Source organism: Manis javanica, chromosome 7 (genome assembly GCF_040802235.1).
Source record: "Manis javanica isolate MJ-LG chromosome 7, MJ_LKY, whole genome shotgun sequence".
In the NCBI taxonomy this organism is placed as follows: domain Eukaryota; kingdom Metazoa; phylum Chordata; class Mammalia; order Pholidota; family Manidae; genus Manis; species Manis javanica.
In genome coordinates this window covers 26,639,960-26,658,033 of record NC_133162.1, presented here as the reverse complement: position 1 = coordinate 26,658,033, position 18,074 = coordinate 26,639,960, and the positions used below count along the sequence as shown (strand labels likewise).

The window sequence follows — 18,074 nt, the reverse complement described above, 5'->3', positions numbered from 1 at the left end:
CTCAGTAAGGTTGTTGTGGGGGAGCCACCATGATCCCCAAGCAAAGCTCATAGTTAACAGTGAACCACACAAACACTACGCCTGCTCATAGTCTAATGGGCTCCAGGACACAGCTGGTAAGTGCTATGGTGGAAGTGCAGTGTGCTGTGGAGCCTGGAGGAGGGGAGGGGACTGACAGAATTTCCAGATAAGGGGGTGTGTACCTCAGCAGAGTGAGCTTTGACATTGGTCTGGGGAGTGTCTCCAGGATGCAGCTCCATGTCAGCAGGTTGGACTGTAGTTTGGTGGTATGTGGATCTCAGAGTGTGCTATGGCATAAGTTTACGGTAAAGTGTATGCCTGAGAAAGTAGGAAGTGTGTATCACTGTCAGAATTATCAGAGCAAACGAGCTCTTTGTTACATGTATAATTTCCTGCCTCCCATTGGGTCCCTTTGTGTAGGGGATACTGGAGTGGAACTAAACTGAATAGAGGATTTATTTTAGCAACTTGGAGGGGCTGTGGCAGAGCCTCACATGCTGATGCATGGTGTTGGCAGGCAGGGGAGGGCAGGGGATATCCACCAATGATGGAGAAGAATAGGGGAGGGAAAGAAGAGGAGCTAAGGGGAGGTAAATAGGGTGTCAGCCATCTTGGAGGGCAGGAGATCAGGGTAATGTTGGCTGGGGTGGGAAAGAGGACCAGTGCCTGGTGCCCACTTTCAGGGATGTGGTCTGGGGACAATCCAGGGACTGGCAGTCTCCTGCATAACCTGAGGGAAGAGAAGAGATAGGGAACGGAATGCCCAACTCAGCTCAGTCAGTCCTGCCTGGCATGGGGGGTTCAGGCCTGATGGCCTGGCTGCACAGTTTCCCCTCTTTTAGGTGTGTTTCCTACATCTCATAGGTGGAAAATGGCCCAAAGAGTTAGAGGAAATAGGCTCCCTGTTGGCTTCAAATCATAGCTCTGCAGTAGGACCCAGGCAAGTTCTTAGGACTTCTCCAAGGGCTGTAATAATTGAGACAATAATATTTATCTTGTAAGGTTGTAGTGATCAGTAGTAATACATAGAAACCTGGCACCTGGTAAGAACTCCCTGAATGATAGCTGCATCATCATCTATACATCAGTTGATCCATTTCTCCCATTCTTTAAGGGTCAAACCCTGCTTTGTGTTGTACCTAGGCCTCCAAGCTGAGCCAGGCCTCTGCAGGCAGCCCCTTCTCCAGGGCGGGGCTGGAGAAATGTTTCTGAATAAGAGTGTCCATTTCTCTGGCTGCCACATGAAGCATATTTGTATCACCAATTTCTTTTTTGCTTTTCTCTTTTACTTAAAATTTTCCCTGCTTAGCCAAGCAATCCATGCTTATTGCAGAAAGTAAGTGTAAAGAAGCAGGAGAAAGAAACCTTTAGTCCTACCATGAGCAGCAATTATACAAATCACTAAAATTGCTTGAGTGTTGCTATATATCAGGCATTATTCCAATTGCTTTGGATGTTCTATTTCATTTCATCCTCACAATAACTCTGGTTCAGGGCCCAGTGATGAAGGAATGCAGAGGAATCGGCAACAGATGGCTCCAGTGGAGCCTGGGGAGGAACCAGTCTCCCTGAGAACTCCACCCTCAGCTGAGCCATCTCCTAATACCCACTTCTCCTGATTTGCATCATGACACTCTGGTTCCTCCAGGGGCATGGCCCTGCCACCCAAAGGTCCTGAGTCCCAGGATCCCACATTCCTGGGGGCTGCAGAAGTCCCACAGGCTATCTCATAGAGACACTCTGCCTGTCTCCCCTCCATCCAGCCAATCCACTTGACTAGATGAAGCACACTCACTCCATTGTGTCCCTGTCCTGCTCAAAAACTATGGTGCCTTGTTAAGTACAAACTTCTTGTCTGGCATTCAGGGATGGTCTCACTGATCTACTCTTACAGCTCTTTTGCAGCCTTCTTCCTCTTGCCCACCTGCCACACAGGAACACCCCAGCCAGAAAATGCCTTCTTTTCACAGCCTTTTCCTTCTCTACTTGTCAATGCCCCATCTTCAAGTCCTATAATAAATGCTTCTTGCAAAACCTTTCCTGGTCACCTTTCCTAAGCACAATGCCTGCCAGGTGTACGTCCTCCTTTGAGTTTCATAGTCCTTTTTACACCTCTCCAGACATCAATCTTAGGCTGTCCAGTAGCATAATTATTAAAGTATAACTTATATTCAGTCAGGTGAAGTAATCTTAAGTGAATTATAAATGAATTTTTTGCAGACATACATGCATATAAAACCTCTAACTAGGTCAAGATACAGCATATTTCTAGCACCTGAGAGGGACCCTTTGTGCTCCTTTGCCCAGTACCTTCTATTCTAACTTCTATCATCTTAGATTTATCCTGGATTAATTTTGCTTGTTATTAAACCTTTTATATATCATTCGTATTTACTCTCATGTCCAGCTTATTTCACACAACACTGTATCTGTGAGATTTATCTACACCCTTGCATATTTTAGTAGTCCTTTTTATTTCCTTGCTTTGAGGTACTCCATTGTGTGCATATACCAAAATGTATTTACCCATATTATTGTGTATGGATATTTGGGTTGTACCAGTTTGAGACTATTACAAAATTAGCTGCTGTGAACATTCTTGTACATGATTTTTGCTAGTCATAAGTGTTCCTTTCTAGTGGGCACATACCCTGGAGTAAATTTGCTGAGTTGTAGGAAATACATAGTCTTAGTAGGTACTGCCAAACATTAGCCTGAAGAGATTCTACCAATTTATACTTCTGGCAATGTATGTGAGTTCTAGTTGCTCTAGTATTGTCAGTCTTTTAAATTATAGCCATTCCAGCAGGCGTTAGAGCTATTTCTTTATATTTCAAAATAATAATAATATTTACCATCTGTTGATCAGATTAACACTATAAACAACTCTAGAAAGTAGGTATTATTATTTCCTTTTTACAGGTGCAGATCTGAGCAGCTTCTAAGTAGAACGAATGGCATGGGTGATAGGTTGTAGAACCAGAACACAAATGCAGAACTATCTGATTCAAAGGCCCTGTTTGTCCAAATACATCAGGTCTCTTTTCTCCTGCCACAAAATAAAGAGAAAGACCCTTCTTTTATTCCTCCTGAGATGTTCTGTAGTGCCTAAGTAATAGCTTAATAAACGATTGTTAAAGGAATTTATGTCCATGAAGACTCAGCGCTTGGAAGCAGACAAAACAAAGGAGGGAGCTCTGGCATCAGAGTAGACGCATCAAGGTGTTCTAAATTCCAGTGACTGACTAAATTCAGTTGGAATCTGGCAGACTGCCCTTGGAATCAGGGGACCTAGTTATTTGATGAATGAAAGAAAGGAGGGAAGGAAGGCAGGAAGGCAGGAAAGAAGGAAGGGAGGGAGGGTAGGAGGGAGGAAGGAAGGAAGGAAAGGGCAGGGAAAGCAAAGCAAAGGAAAGGAAGAAAGAAGAAAGAAAGAGAAAGGGAGAGAGAGATCAGTTTATTACTCTTAATCAGCTTAGGCTTCAGTTTCCTCATCTGTAAAATAGAGACAATATACTGCTTAGCTAATGAGAGAATGAGAGGCAGGGCTTTGTTGTTTGTAAATTGTAATTTTTTAATTAATAGAATTTTTAAACCATCTTTATGGAGCTTTATAAAACATATGGATTCCAGCTGCCAACCCTGCAGATACAGTTTACTTGATCCAGGGTGGGGCCTGGCCACCTACATTTTTTAAGAGCTTCTGAAGGTGACTCCAAGACTCAGCTAAAGATGAGAACTAAGATAAAGATGTATTTTACTATCATTAAAGTATCATCATCATTGTTATCTTTTGTGAGGGGGGTGGTGAAAATAGGGAGACACCTTTCAGGGAAGTCTTCTCTAAAGCATGTAGTAGATCCATTGTAGTGCCTAGATAAAGACCACTGACAATGTCTTCATATCCTGGTTATCTCCAGCCTGGAGTCTCAGAGGCAGGTTCATGGGTATGTGAGTGTGTATGTGTGTTTTCAGGAATATGTGCCTGGAAAGGACTATGAGAAGAAACCAAATCACACAGGCTTTCTGTATTGAGAGGAGGGGAGCCGGGGCAGGGGGAACAGCAGTCTAATTGTTGGGGCATAGGCTTATAGACTTCTATCCTTAAGAAATAAGCAAAAGTGACCCCAGGCTGGGCTCCTGGAGGAGCACTGCTGTTCCTGTCACCCTGATTTGGCCACAGCTGGGGTCTGAGTTCACCACAATGTCAGCCCTGCATACCCATGACTGCTGTTTGGGGGAAGCCTGGGATCTGGCCTGAGGATACAGTCCTGGGCACCCCAGGATATTGTCCATCCCCAAGAGGTCGGGGAGAATAGAGCAAGGCAAAGACCACCCCATCTACTCCCCTCCTGCCCTTCTAGGCTGCTCCATGTCCAAGGCCAAGAGGCCAAACTCTGGGTATCTTTTCCACTGTTTATACTCAGGGGGAGAACCGTGGGGACCCTATGGGGCTAAGCTAGTCCCCCTACATGTCCTGGGTTGGGAGGGAGTTGAGGTCCTGCTAGGGCTCAGAAAAGGTTGTGGGAGAGAAAAGAGGAAATAAAATAGAGGGCAGGATTAATGAAGTGCCTTCAAGAGCTAATAGTGCATTTACCAACATCTCCTTCTCTGACTCCCATCCAGGGGAAAGCTGGCCACAGCCCCAAGGCAGCCTCTCCAGCTCCCAGACACCTTTTAGGGATCCCAGGGCTGGAAAGAGTCAGGAAGTTTCACAGGTGGAGGAGACAACTCCTCTTCTCTTACACCCCAACATCTGGAGATGAAATCCCAGATTTCAGCCCCTCCTCTGAAGTGCTCTTCCCAAGAGCTATCCAGCTTCAAAGAAGCCAGTCAGAGATGCATTACTGGACAGTGTCCCCCAGTCACAGGACCACAGCCCTGGCCCCCTTCAATAGTTTCTTTCAGCTTGTCCCCACCCATGCCCTCCTCTCTCTCAGAGCTCTCCCCTAGAAGCTGACCTGGAGCTGGATTCCCAAATAAACAGTAACTAATTGGATTAGGAGCTGATAATATTGTTGACCTTTCTTAATGTCTGCTGGCTGTCTTTCCACCACACTGAGGCTTAATTGTATGGGGTGGAGGGAGGGTGGGGGACTTCCAGGAGTGAAATGTGACCCCTGTTAACCTCAGATAAAATGGGCTCAGCGTCTTTCCCAACTGCTTGTCATCCCCCATGGAGCAGGAACACACACATGCTCCCACTCTCATCAAATAATTACACAGATGATACACACATGCATAGGCATGCATGCAGAGATGCAAATACACCCAGAGGCACATATGCAATCTCACCCAAATCCACACATGGCCACACATGATTTTGAATATGGCTTATACATGTACATAAGTCATACTAGATGCTACACATGCAACAACTACATATATGACAGACAAGTATATGCACATACATAGAGACACATACTTGCAAAATACAAGCACAGAGATATATATAGACAAATAATTACATACATGGTGCAAATGCATAATAGATCTACTCATGAATGCACAGAGATACACATACACGTAAAGATACACTGACATGCACACATATACTCTTATACATGATGTTTAAACAAATGAGCATGCAATATACTTGGCACATATGCATACATGATATACATACCATGAACATACCTTCACACACCCCTGGGCACAAGAGCCCCTGCCCCCTCCACACAGGCAGTCTGGCCCACGTCACATCTTACCTCTTTCATAATCTCAGCTGCTTCCACTTTCTATTTATTCCTAGGTTCCCTGGCCGTGTTTCTGGGTTCCTGAGTTTTGGGGTCTCTTGGAGCTCTGGCATGGTATCTCTGAGGGTCTCTATCTCCGTATATCTATGGCCCTGTTTCTTTGTGGAACTCTCTCATCCTAGGAAGCTAAAGTTGAAAAGGGCCTGCTTGGTAAGGTGGTGGGGAGGACATGAAAAGAGAAGAGATTAGAAGGGAAGGGTAAGAGAGGGGGCCAGAGAGGATGGAGAAGAGGGTAGGGGAAAGGACCGGGAAAGGGGAGCGGCGAGGGAAGGGGAATGAAGGGCGGGGGAGGGGCGCCTGCCTGCGCACAGCAGATGTTGCCGCTCCTTCGATGGAGCTGTTAATGTAAGTGGAGTTTCTGCAATGGTAATTAGGAGGGCCCTCATTACCCTGGTGAAGCCGGCTGAGAGCCGATAAAGCCGAGGGGGAGAAGGGCCGACATCAGGGTAATGGGGGAGCAGGGCCATTGAGGAGCTGGAGCCGAGCCGGGACCGCTCCGCACGCAGCTGGAGCCCGGCGAGAGGGCCAGGGAAGGGGGGCGCGGACCGGGCCGGCAGCCCAGGGAGGAGCCGGGGTGAGAGCAGCGAGGGGCACCGAGCGGCTGGCTCTGCGCTGGGGCTTCGTATCGCCACGTGGGAGAGGCGGCCCAGGAGGACGGGGTGCGAGGGCTGGCTCCACCTGCGAGAAGGGCTCCGGGCCGGCGTCCCAGGGCGCACGCAGCCATGGGGTGGGGTGGGGCGGAACATCCACAGAGGCCTCTGCACCTAAACTCAGAGATTTCTGGTGGCTGGACAGAGGTGTGGTCGGAGAGTGAGGGTTTGGAAAGGACACACTTCTCTAGTGCCTCCCAACCTTAACCCCGGTGCTAGGGTTCTAAGACACTCATCCAGAATGACCAAGACAGGAACTCTAGAATAGAATACCCAAGATGAAAGTTAATGTCCAGATGGAAGGCTCCAGAATGTCAGGTCACAAGTTCTGGAGGAGACCAACATTCAGGGGTGGAAGTAAAAGCCCTAACTCTTGTCCCCTTGGGGTGAAAGGCTAGTCCCCCCTCTTCCCCTCACTGGTCATCTTTCTCAGCGTCCCTCTCCCTCCCATCCACCCCTGCCCCCACCCCCAACCCTAGAGAGAACTCCAAGCAATGAAATGCTGGAAGCTGAATTCGAGTGGCTCTAAGCACCTTGCTTCCTTTCAGGGCTTTGCAGAAAGGGGAAGCAGAGGCAGGGAGCAGGACGGTGACAGCCAGAGACCTTGCAGCTCTGCTTCCCAGCCAGGAACCCAGGAACCATCTCTCAGACTCAGAATGGGGGTCCTCTCAAAATGAAGGTGTGGGGGGAAGCCCATTTTACTATTTTACCCCTCTCAGTCCTAGGTATTACAAGATGAGCCACCGTAGAGCTTTTCAGACTAAGGAGTAAGCAAGCTTCATCTTCTCAGCGGACCGAAAGCCAAGTCTACAGACCTGACGGAGTCCCCTTCTCCTGCCCCCGCTGCCCCAAACCAGATGACCCTGGGGGGAGTTCCAAGAGATAAGGAATATGCCACCAGGGCAGGGAGAGGGGAATTGTAGGGGTCTTTACAATCTTGTCTCCTCCAGCGGAGGGCCCATCATCCCCTTTTAAATCCCCTCTTCACACAGCACCCCCCTACCCGGCCACCCACCCCCACAGCTGCTTTCAGAAGCCCAAGGTCATTGACTCCTGCCACTCTGGTTTGCCAATTTCCCACGGACCAAATAAGCCCCTTCATTATAAAAACAGTGTAACAGAGAGAGGGACTTCTTTGCCTTCAGCCTTTGAGGAAGGGAAAGGGAAGTCCTGCACTTTGCACATCTCCCAGATGACCATAGAAGCAGAGATTCTGAACAGACCAGGGCTAAGGGGAGATCCCAGGGGCTCCTCCCCTCTTCAGCTGCCACAGCAGAGCAGGGGTTAACGGGGAGAGGCTGCGAGGCTGGAGCAGGCGGTGGCTCCCGCCTCCTCTCCCCCACCCCCCAAGACTTGCTGACTCTTCCTTTTTGTTCGGGCTGACAGCGAGCACCTGGTGTGCTCGCACAACAATATTGTTCCTGCCTCCCTCCCCCCAGGCCCCAGGCTCCCTTCTCTCTCCTCCTCCCCACCCGCCTGCAGCGTCCCCCTCTGCCTCTTCTCCTAGCCCCCTCCTGCCGGTGGCCTCCCAGGCGCCTCTCCCTCTGCCCCCCTCAACCACCACAAGCACGGACCCTGCGGTGTCAATAAACACAACATATGCTGCCATTAATGTGAAAATGCTGCCCTCCACTCCATTCATCCCCTCAGCCTGCCCCTGCCCGCTGGGGGCAGGGTAAGGGGGTAGGGAAAGAAAGGTCAAGTGGGAAACATTTACTACCCTCTTTTCGATCTGCTCAGCCCCCACCTCCAACCTTGGAAGAGGGAAAAGAATTGGAAGAGAGTGAACGGGATAAGGTAGGGGTATTCTGAGAACCCCGTCTGAGACGCCCACTGAGCCTCCCCAGAGGGGAACAGGTGAGCACTCTGATCCAGCCCAGAGGGAACCGGAGGCCCTGTTTGCTTTGCCACAGACAGCCTGCTGCTGCTTTGTTTCTCCCTAGGGCAGAGGTGGTCCCGGGATTCCATTCTCTTGCAAGTCTAGCAGTCACTGTTGCTCCTGGGGACTTTCTGTCTGTCCACCTGGAATATAAAAAACAAACCAGAAGGGTTCTCCAAGTGGGGTTCAGCTTCCAAAAGCCCTTATGAAAGGAGCCAAATACTCAGATGGCTAAGGGAGTGGCCTGGCCTCAGTCTCCTCAACTAAATCACCAGTTCCAAGACAGCAGGGAATAATAAAGATAAAAATAATATAATAACAACAGCTAACATGTATTGAGGGCTTATTTAATGTACCAGGCATTGTGCTAAGCACTTTACAGGCTTTATCTAATTTGTTCCCCATAAGATCCCTATGGGGAAGTTACAACTGATATCCCCATTTTACAGCTAAGGAAAACAGGCTAAATTAAGGTAGCTAACATGTATTGAGTACACACTGCATGCCAGGCCCTAAGCTGAATTTTTCACATACAGTGTAACGGATCCTGTGAGGTTAGCACCACTACTAGTACCATTTTACAGATGAAGCAACTGAAGCTCAGAGAGGTTCAGTAACTTTTCCAAATTCACACAGCCAGTAATCAGAATATAGCTAGGAATTCAGGTCTGTCTGACAGCAAAGCTTATGATCTTAACCCCTACACTTTCCTGAGTCCTTTCTCTGTTTTTCTCCACCTTCAGGAGCCCCACAGCATGCTTTCCATGCCCACGCCCAAGGGACTGGACACATAGGGCAGTGGGGAAAGAAGCTTGAGAGTAGCCAGAGCATGAGACAGAACTGAGACTGTCCTTCTCTGCCCAGGTCCTTGCCTGCTTTGCTGCCACTCCTTGCTGCCACTGAGATGTATCCACCTGCCCACAGGCTCACTGTCTCCCTACCCCCATGCCCAGCCCCATTCGGAGGATTCATCGTGGACAAGCAAAGCTCCCCTTTAGGCTCCCAGAGTACAAACACATTGTGCTTGGCTTTGCAGCTCCTCACTTCTGAGACTCCAGTTGCTTTATTGATATTAACTTAACACCCACCCCCACTCCACATCTCCACCCGCTCTGGCCCAGTCTGACGGGCAGAAATCTGCTGCCTGGGCACCACCCTGACCTCTCTTTTCCTCTTTCATTATCCGCTCCGGGCACCAGGGAGCCAGCACCAAAATTAAAACAATAACTAAGAACGAAGTGGACCCAGCAGCCCCCACTCCCACCCCAAGGGAGGGGAAAAAGCCACAAAAACACCTGGAGAGGAAAATAATCAATGGAAAGGGAGGGGGTGACACACTCCTACACCAGCACCCGCCCCTACCCCTTAACCCCTTATCCCCTGCACAGTACCAGGACTCCCCCATCCCATCCCTCCTACCCTATCTTATAAAGCAGCAGCAGCTTCTGGCAGCTGCTCAGCCATTTGGTGCTATGGGATTTGAGTAAATAAACCTGGGATGGTGAGGTCCCAGAAGCCCCCAGTCAAGAGATAAGACCTCAGAGGATGCCAGAGCTATCATAGCAGGAAGTTCCTCCATGGCAAATTCCTGGAAAATTGGGTGATCTGTGCTAACTAACCACGTTAGAAAGTGCACTACCTTATTTGGTTCTCACAACACCCCCACAAGATAGGAATTTTTGTTGTTCCCATTTTTCAGATGAGGAAGCTGAGGTTAAACAAGTTAGATGACTTGCCCAAGTTCATATCAGCTACTAAGTGGTAGAATCAAGCTTCAAACTCAGACTCGGGACTCTGTTTCCACTGCCTGCAACTTAACCATTTTGCTGTGCTGTCTGCATAGATTTCTTTCTTCCTAGTTACTGGAGTTTGGTTAAACAGGCCCAGTACGGGGATCTTCTGGCTCTCAATCTCCCAGGCTACAAAATCGGCCTGCTGTGACTTCTCATCTCACCTCAGAACTATCTGGAAGGGAGGGAGATCAGTGGAGGCAGGGCCTGGTTCTAGAATGCTGAGGCCAGCAGCGGGGGCTCCTTCAGTTGAGGTCAAGTGGTGAGAGAGGGAAGCTGGGTTTGTCTCAGAAAAGCAAAGTTGCTGATCGTCCTGGTGTTCTGGCAAGTCTCCCCATGTAGTCCCCCTAGCAGCTACAGCAGGGGATACTCTTCCAGGGAGAGGGAGCAGAGTTAGTGCCACTAAACTGTCCTAAATGTGCGGAGCTCTGCAGAGGACTTCTCTCACCTGCCCTTTCTGCCCTACACTTCTCAGCTGTGTTGGGAAAGAGTCTATCTTAGCTACTCCACTGGCCCTACACCAGGATTCCCACATCCTCAGCATGCCCTGTCACTGTCCCCACCTCAAATCACTCTCCAGTCTCTTAGTGTCTTTTATTTACCCTGTTATCTTGTCCTTTTTTACCTTATTTTTGTTGACACAAGAATGGGACTATTCTAAAGACATTGGTACTAGAAAACTGAAGGAAAGACTAGGAAAGCTAATACTTATATTCTTGTGTCCAGGCATTGTTCTCAGGGCATTGCCTAAAATTTGCATGACAATCCTAAGAGGTAGGCACCCCTTTTCTACAGATGGAGAGGAGGGCCTGAGAATTCATCAACTGAAAATGGTGCAGCTGGGTTTTGAATCCAGGTGGGCTGCCTTTACACAACACTACTTTTTCCAAAGCAGAAATAATTTAAAGTTATCAAACTTTTTCAAATTCTTTATTCTGCATTATACTGCAAGTTCCCTAAGGTGCTTCTGCCCATCATTTCAATCCTATATGGTAAGGCAGAGTGGGACATCTGTAAATGTGCCCCAAAGGAATTCTAAGACAACTAAAGGCCACAGAGGACTGCCTGTTAACATCCCACAAGTACAGGCCATATGATGCTTCCCCTTGCCTCAACCTTGGCTTGCTTGAATGCTACACCAACACACACTGACTTCTGTCCAGAGGTAGGGTCAGCATGATATGAGAGCCAGATCTAATGAGGTCCTCACCTTTCTAGAACCCTTCCCATCTTCTCATTGGTCTCCTTTGACCCTTTAGATACTGACCCAGTTGGCTTCTCAGTTGGTCCTTATAGTCCCCCAAATTCGTGCGTCTACCTCCATCCAAAGACTAATGAGCCTCATGGCCTTGCCGTTCAGAGGTCCCTGCTCCTGCAGCTCAGTTCTCTGCTCTGCCTCTTATACTGAAGCATATTTTGGGTTAGGGCTGACCCTACCTTTCAGAAGCTCAGGTCCCTCACCCCACAGTCTGGTTTCAAGTTGTCTTGAGGACAGGTGTCCTGGCCCCATGAGCTTCTTAGCTGCACAACTACCCTCTTCCCACAGCTGACCAAAGACTTTCTTTCTCCACCCCCTCCATACAAGCTCTGTATTGCTCTTTTCCTGACATGAGAGTTTCCTCCAAATCCCCACACTGCTTCCTGTGACCCACTTAGAATCCTAACTCTCCAGACTTAAAATAGAAAACAACACAAGCTTTTACACTTCCTGCTACAGCTGATTAAAGGTTGCATCTCTAGCAAAAACAAAATAACCACCTACTACTACTAATAGTTGTCCACCAATTCAGACTGGGTTACCTGCCATTCATTTGCTCAGCTCTCCCAACCCACTTCCTACCTATCCCCAGGTAGTAGAGTGTGGGTCTCTCGGGTGTGGGACATGTGTGTGGCACAGTGCGCTGTGAACAGTGTCGGGTGTGTGTTTTCCCCTCCTTGGGAAAAACTCTGAAGTGACTCTTTGCCCTGGGCTCATCTGTAATCTGGAGCATTGATCGGGTTCCATTGATAGCTGATTGTTTTTACACGTGACTCCGTCACATTCCTCTAATCTCCATCCTTCTGCTCAGTTTGCATGACAAGAAGCAGCCTCAGTGTGGAGAGGTCATTCACCTCTGACCAGGATATAATTGGAAAAAGAAGGTCATTGCTGCCTTCGCTTCTGGGGCAGATCAGCTTCGTTCCATTTGTGTCAAGAGCTCTTGCCAGCACACAGTCCTCAGTGACATGGAGACAATGCTGTGCCCACAATGGAGCCCACAGAGATGTGCTCAACATGACATAAACACACCACAGGACCCACGCTCACCCTCATCAAGACAGGCGTGTGTGACAACCTACACACAATAGGCACTCTTAATAAACGCTGATTGATAACACCAAAGACACACAGGATAACGTGTGTTACATCTACACACAGAGGATGCACAAACAGATGCATAAAACAATGCTTACCCAATGACACAGGTACCCAATGACATACACACATAGTGATACACACAGGCATATCCATGAGGGCAAATACCCCAGGCTGAGCTTTCACACCCAACATGAAAAAAGGTGCAACACCTTCTTTCTTCAGGCAATGCCCATATGGGATTATATTAGAATGACCCGGCGAGCTTTGGCAAAACATGCCCCTGCCAGCCCAAACACACCCTTATGAGTGCATGTGGGTAAGACATGTTTGTGCTGAAAAGTAACTCTGATATGCTTCCCCCCACCCCACCCAGACTGAGAACCACTGACTGACTCCACCAGAGTTCCTCTCTTCTGGGTGGCAGAATTTGCCAGCAGTGGCATTGGGCTGTATTTTATTTTCTCACTTAGTTTGGGAAAGAACAGGCAGGAACTGAGAAAAGGATCTGTCTGGCCAAGAACTTTGGGGTCAGACAATGGCCAGAAACCGAAAGAGTTAAAACTGGGCATTGATCCTCAGGCGATGTTGGTTGGCCTCCTAGCAACCATTGGCACACACGGAATGACACTTCCCGCTGTGACTGCCCCAGAGACTTGCCTGTGTTCTGCCCCAGGATGCCAAGACTCAATCCCACACCGCCTCGGAAGCCGTGCCTGCGCAGCCTTGGGTATCTTTAGGGGGGCATAGGCTAGCGCCAGGCGCAGTGATCCAGCCCCTGGGGCACTTTCCAGCTCCAGGGTCACAGGGTGCTATGCTCAACACTATGAAAGCCAGAACGTGGCTTCTATTCCAGGCGGGGGAAGCGGCGAGCTGCCCCACCCCCGCCCCTGCCACACGAGAAGGCCTCCGAGAGAGGGCAGAGGGCACTGCGCAGGGACCAAGAGTCGGAGGCGATGGCTCACTTGAGTCCCAAGTTGTAGGAGCGGAGATCCGCGGGGACAGCACAGGGTCGCGCCGCCCCCTGGCGGTTCAGTGGCAGAGTTGAGGCCAGAGGGGCGGACGGCTGCGGGATCCGGTTGCTCTGGGACAGGTTCCTCCTTCCCTGCGTTGAGTGGGGAAAGGGTGCTGAAGAGACGCCCCCTCGAAGACTGCCCCGTCCTGTCCCTTCCGTTCCGCTCTCCCTCTCCCTTTCTCCTTTTTCTCTCTCCCTCCTCCCTGTCCTCTCTGCCTCTTCTACCCCCTTCCTTTGCTTCGTCCTAATCCCACCCCTTCCTCCGGTCCCCGCGGGGCAGCGCCTCGGTGCGCCCGCTTGGCAGTTAGCCCATTAGATCTCGTACTATTGATCCGCTTCTGAGCCGAAGCTGACAGCCCCACTTCCCCGTCTCCCCTTGTCCCCATTCCCACCGCCCACCAGACCCCATCCCCCAGCCATCTCCAGTCAGGCCCGTCTTGCGCCTTCCCTCCACCCCCTACGCGGGTCACTCCAAAGTCTCGCCCTCGCAAAGGACAAGAACAAATGTAATTAAAGCGACCGGCGAGGGGGGTGCGCCCCCACTACCACTGCTCAATCCGGGGTCCCAGCGGTCTGCTCTCGGCCCGCCGTCCCCCTCCCACTCCGTCCCCACGCTCCCCGCCCCCCGGAGCGGGAGCTTTTGGTTTGAGCTGCGCCTGTCCTATAAATCCACATATAATTCTCGCCTTTCCTGTTCAGCTAAGGAAAATAAACGTGTAAGGCTGTTTCTGGGAGCCCAGCTCAGGGACCGCTCTAAATTCTCCTCTTATTGAGTCCGGGCTGGAAATCATTCAGCTCGGCGGCGCGCCACCGTACCCCCACTCCCGCCCCCGCACTCCCCGGCCCGTGCCCGCGCCAGCCGCGCACCCGCACGCGCGCGCACGGAAGGCAGGAGCCGGGTTTATAAATATCTCCAGCTCTACCCATAGCTGGGCAGATTTATTCCGCTGCCAAGCCTGCAGAAAATTGACTTGTTCATGGAGGCGGCTATTGACACATCACCGGGGGGAGGGTTAGGGGAGAAAGCAGTGGAGCCGGCGCCCCTCCATTATACGTTAATGTAATCAGCAGTGTGCGAAATGACTGCGCGGAAAATAGCATCACTGACATTTATATTAGAGGATATTGATGGCAGGAGCTGTGACCGCATCACTCTGCCTCCCGTTTCCACGGATTGACACAGGAGCCTCTTGTTGGCTCCATCTCCGCTCTCCTCCCCTCCCCCTGCCCCTCCCGCCCTCTCTCCCTCTTTCCACCCACTCTGTCTCTCCAGCTTCCCCCTCTCCTCGCCTCATCCCCACCCTTCCGATTCGATCTTCCAGTCACTCATTTTGCAAATGATTCTTGAGCACCTACTGGGTGCTAAGTGCAGGGGTCTCTCCCCTGGGCTTCTCTGTAGGTTCCTCCCTCTCCTTCCCCCCACAGTGCCCTTGCCCTCTTTCTCCCTCCTCCTGAGCTCTGCCTCCCCCTTCCCCCTTTCTTGGCTCGGTGGCTGGACCGCTGCTGTCACAGCAGATAGATAATTGAAAAATGGGCCTCACCTTTGCAGCCAGCAGGAGTGGTTCAGGCAGTTACTGCCGGGGTTACCTACTCCATCTCAGGACCAGGCTCCAAAAGAGATTCTGAGGAAATTGGATTTTACATGGATGTTTTATTCGGGCAGAGGCTTTAGCGTATATAAATACAGGAGAGGAGTCTTGGCGGCAAGGATGAGTGAGGCGAGACAATCCTGCCTGAGGCCCAGAGGCCCAGGGGAGGCAGGAGTGCCATGTGCTCAGCTCTGAGTCCCAGACCTGTACATCAGTGTATTTCCCCCTCATAATTTGGGACCAAAGAGGTTAATGCCTCTGAACATCTCCTCAAAAGCTGCCTTGGGAATAAAAAAGTGTGTGATTGCTGGGAATTGTTGGCAGGACTGTACACAAAGAAAAGGAGGAAATATTCCGGAGAAGTTTGAGGACTGGTTCTTTCAATAAATATTTATTGAATTCTTAATTTGCTAGATATTGTGTTTGAGACACAGGAGCAAGTTAGACATGGCTGTAGCTTTCAAGGACAATTTGGGGAATGACAACCTGGGGTTTCAGGTTAAGGACAAGGAAGGGTAAAGCTGGGAAAGTAGGTCTCTAGGACCTGGTCATCTGGGGAGCCTGGCTGAAGGAGCAGAGGGGAAATTGGTTGGGCTGGAGGGATGAGGCTCCTACCAACCCTCTCTAGTCCCTCCAGGTTACAGAACATCTAGGGAACATTTAGACAATCATGGCCATCAAAGCTATACAAGTTTACATACAAGGTGTTTGCAAAGAATCTTGGTAAAAGTCTCTGGAGGGCTAGGATGGTGGATCATTGAGGACAAATCTAGAGAGACCAGGTACAATGTGTGAAGAGGGCCTGAGTGAGTAACACTTTAGGGGAGACCTAAATTGAAGGCACAGGGTGTGTAAGGGGCATCAGAAGACCAGGGAGGTGGGATGTGAGTACGGAAAGGAGGGATTAAATGCTTAGAGCCTTGGGGGCCTAGATAAAGTATCCTCCAGGGTCTGAATGCCCTGTCCTCAGAGGAAGGCCTCCATTTAGGTCCTGGGCAGGGTCTTTTGTATGCCTTGTCTGAGCTCCAATTGGAGTCTATGTGACTGATGACTGCAGCCTATATAATTTTTGTTTCTTGGGAGGATAATTCCTCATAATCTACCCATGACTGAAAGACTGGTACTAAGGTGAGTGTAACCAGGCTCAAAGTGCTCACTGAAGAGGCAGGGGCTCCTTCTGAACTTACAGCAGAGACAACAGCTGCCTTATCCCAGCCACATCACTAAAAGCTGGACCAGTCCTCCCCCAGATTCCAAAGCCCCCCTTATCCTCTGCCACATTGTTATACTGTTACATCATCAGCCTGCAGGAGCAGGGCAGGTGCTGGATAGAACATGGTCATCTCTTCAGCTGCCTCACACACATATCCCAGGCACTGCCAGATGGCATCTGCAAGCTCCAATCCAGCTATAGGATGGGAGGATTTGGGGGTAACTGGACTCCCTCTCTGACCTTCATCAGCATTTTCTCCCTCTCCTATAGATTACATTCACCCTGATAGCCCAGTGGGAAAAGAGACTCATCCCATTTACCAGAAAGCCAGGCCATTCCTGCTTTCTTAGTTACCTATGCTGCCTCTTTACCTCTGCCCTCAGAGAACCATAGGAACCATGTCCTCACTCTCCACACCCCCCAGATCTGTTCCTGGACTTTTGTCTTTCCTTCCTGTGACTCATATGAGTTATAGACCCTGAAATTATGTTATCACTCCTAGTCTAGGACCCCTTGAACAGGTTAGTGATAAGAACATGAGTGTGTGAGTGGGCACACATCTGCACTCACTTGAGCATTGTGTGCCATGGGCACAAGGGACACCATTCATTGAGCAGGACTCAGTGCTATTCTGCCTTTCAAACTAGGAAATTGACATTCAGAGGAAGAGTGAAGGAGCAGCCAGGGAAGTGACTTCCTCCAGTGGGGAAGATGGCTCTTACTCCTCCAGGCCTTATCAAGAAGGGACTCTGGAACGTCATTCACCCAGGATCATCTGCCCAGTAAGCCATCATAGAGGACCCAGGAAAATGGGGAGTTGAAGGAACTGGCACAGCCATATAAGGCTTAACTATTCATTGCAATTCAGAACCTGTCTATTTCCTCTCCTTATGTGCAGACCAGCTGGAGGTGGGGCTCAAAGGAGTATGGACTTTTGAAAGATAGAAAACGTGTTTCTGGGAGTCAAAAGAAGCCATTCAGAGCTGGAAGTTGGAAGAATGGCTGGAGAAGCCAGGCTTTGCAGAGGAGCATTTCTAACCTTAGCAACAAAGCCAGTGTTAGCTGTGTGACTATGGTGGGAGTCATCTAACCTCTATGGAATTCAGATCCTTCATTTGTAAAATGAAAAACATTAAAGTCTTTTCCAGCTCTGATTTCTTTGATTCTAAACTGGTGAGTGAATATGTTCAGATAGCCCAACTTGATAAAAGAAGGAATTTCAGGATTGAAGATCCAGAGTTTTCCAAGAGGGATGAAGAAAGGTAGCTGTGGGGCCAACGGGGCCTGAAATTGCTCAGAGGACTCATGGAGGCTGGGAATCTACTGGGACCAGGACAAGTACAGAGTGGAAAAGCAGCCCAACCCTGGGCAGAGGGAAGGCAGGGAAAGATCCAGAAAGTAGTGCCACCTTAATTGCCTCAATTTTAACATCTCCGCTCAGAATCTAACTCACTTGGCCCAGCAATCTTGGGGAGAAAGTCCAAGTGGCCAGGAAGCTACGGATCAATCCAAATTTGTGCACACTTATGTTCTACACTTCGGAAGGGAACGGGTAGGAGGTGAGCGCCTTTGCTTTGTTCTTCCAGAATTTCATGGTGGAGTTACCTAGCTGAGAAATGTTAGCACGGCCTCAGCTTTCAGGCTGGAGAAGGGATCAGGGCGCCCCTAGTGGCAGAGTCTGGTGGTTGGCAGCCGCTGCTTTTCCTTAAGACTTGCTGCCGGAACAGGGAACAGAGGGCAAAGCAGCTGGAGGGAGGCAGTGGGGGCCACTGCGGTAAGGGAGAGTCTACCATCCCATTCCATCT

The 18,074-nt window shown here is 49.8% G+C and overlaps 1 long non-coding RNA gene across 1 annotated transcript; it reads left to right on the top strand.

Moving 5' to 3' along the window:
• Window positions 1-16,385: 16,385 nt before the first annotated feature.
• Window positions 16,386-17,801, top strand: LOC140850568 (uncharacterized). Its single transcript, XR_012133507.1, has 3 exons — window positions 16,386-16,790; window positions 16,917-17,051; window positions 17,168-17,801. It is a non-coding gene; the product is annotated as an uncharacterized lncRNA (long non-coding RNA).
• Window positions 17,802-18,074: the final 273 nt, after the last annotated feature.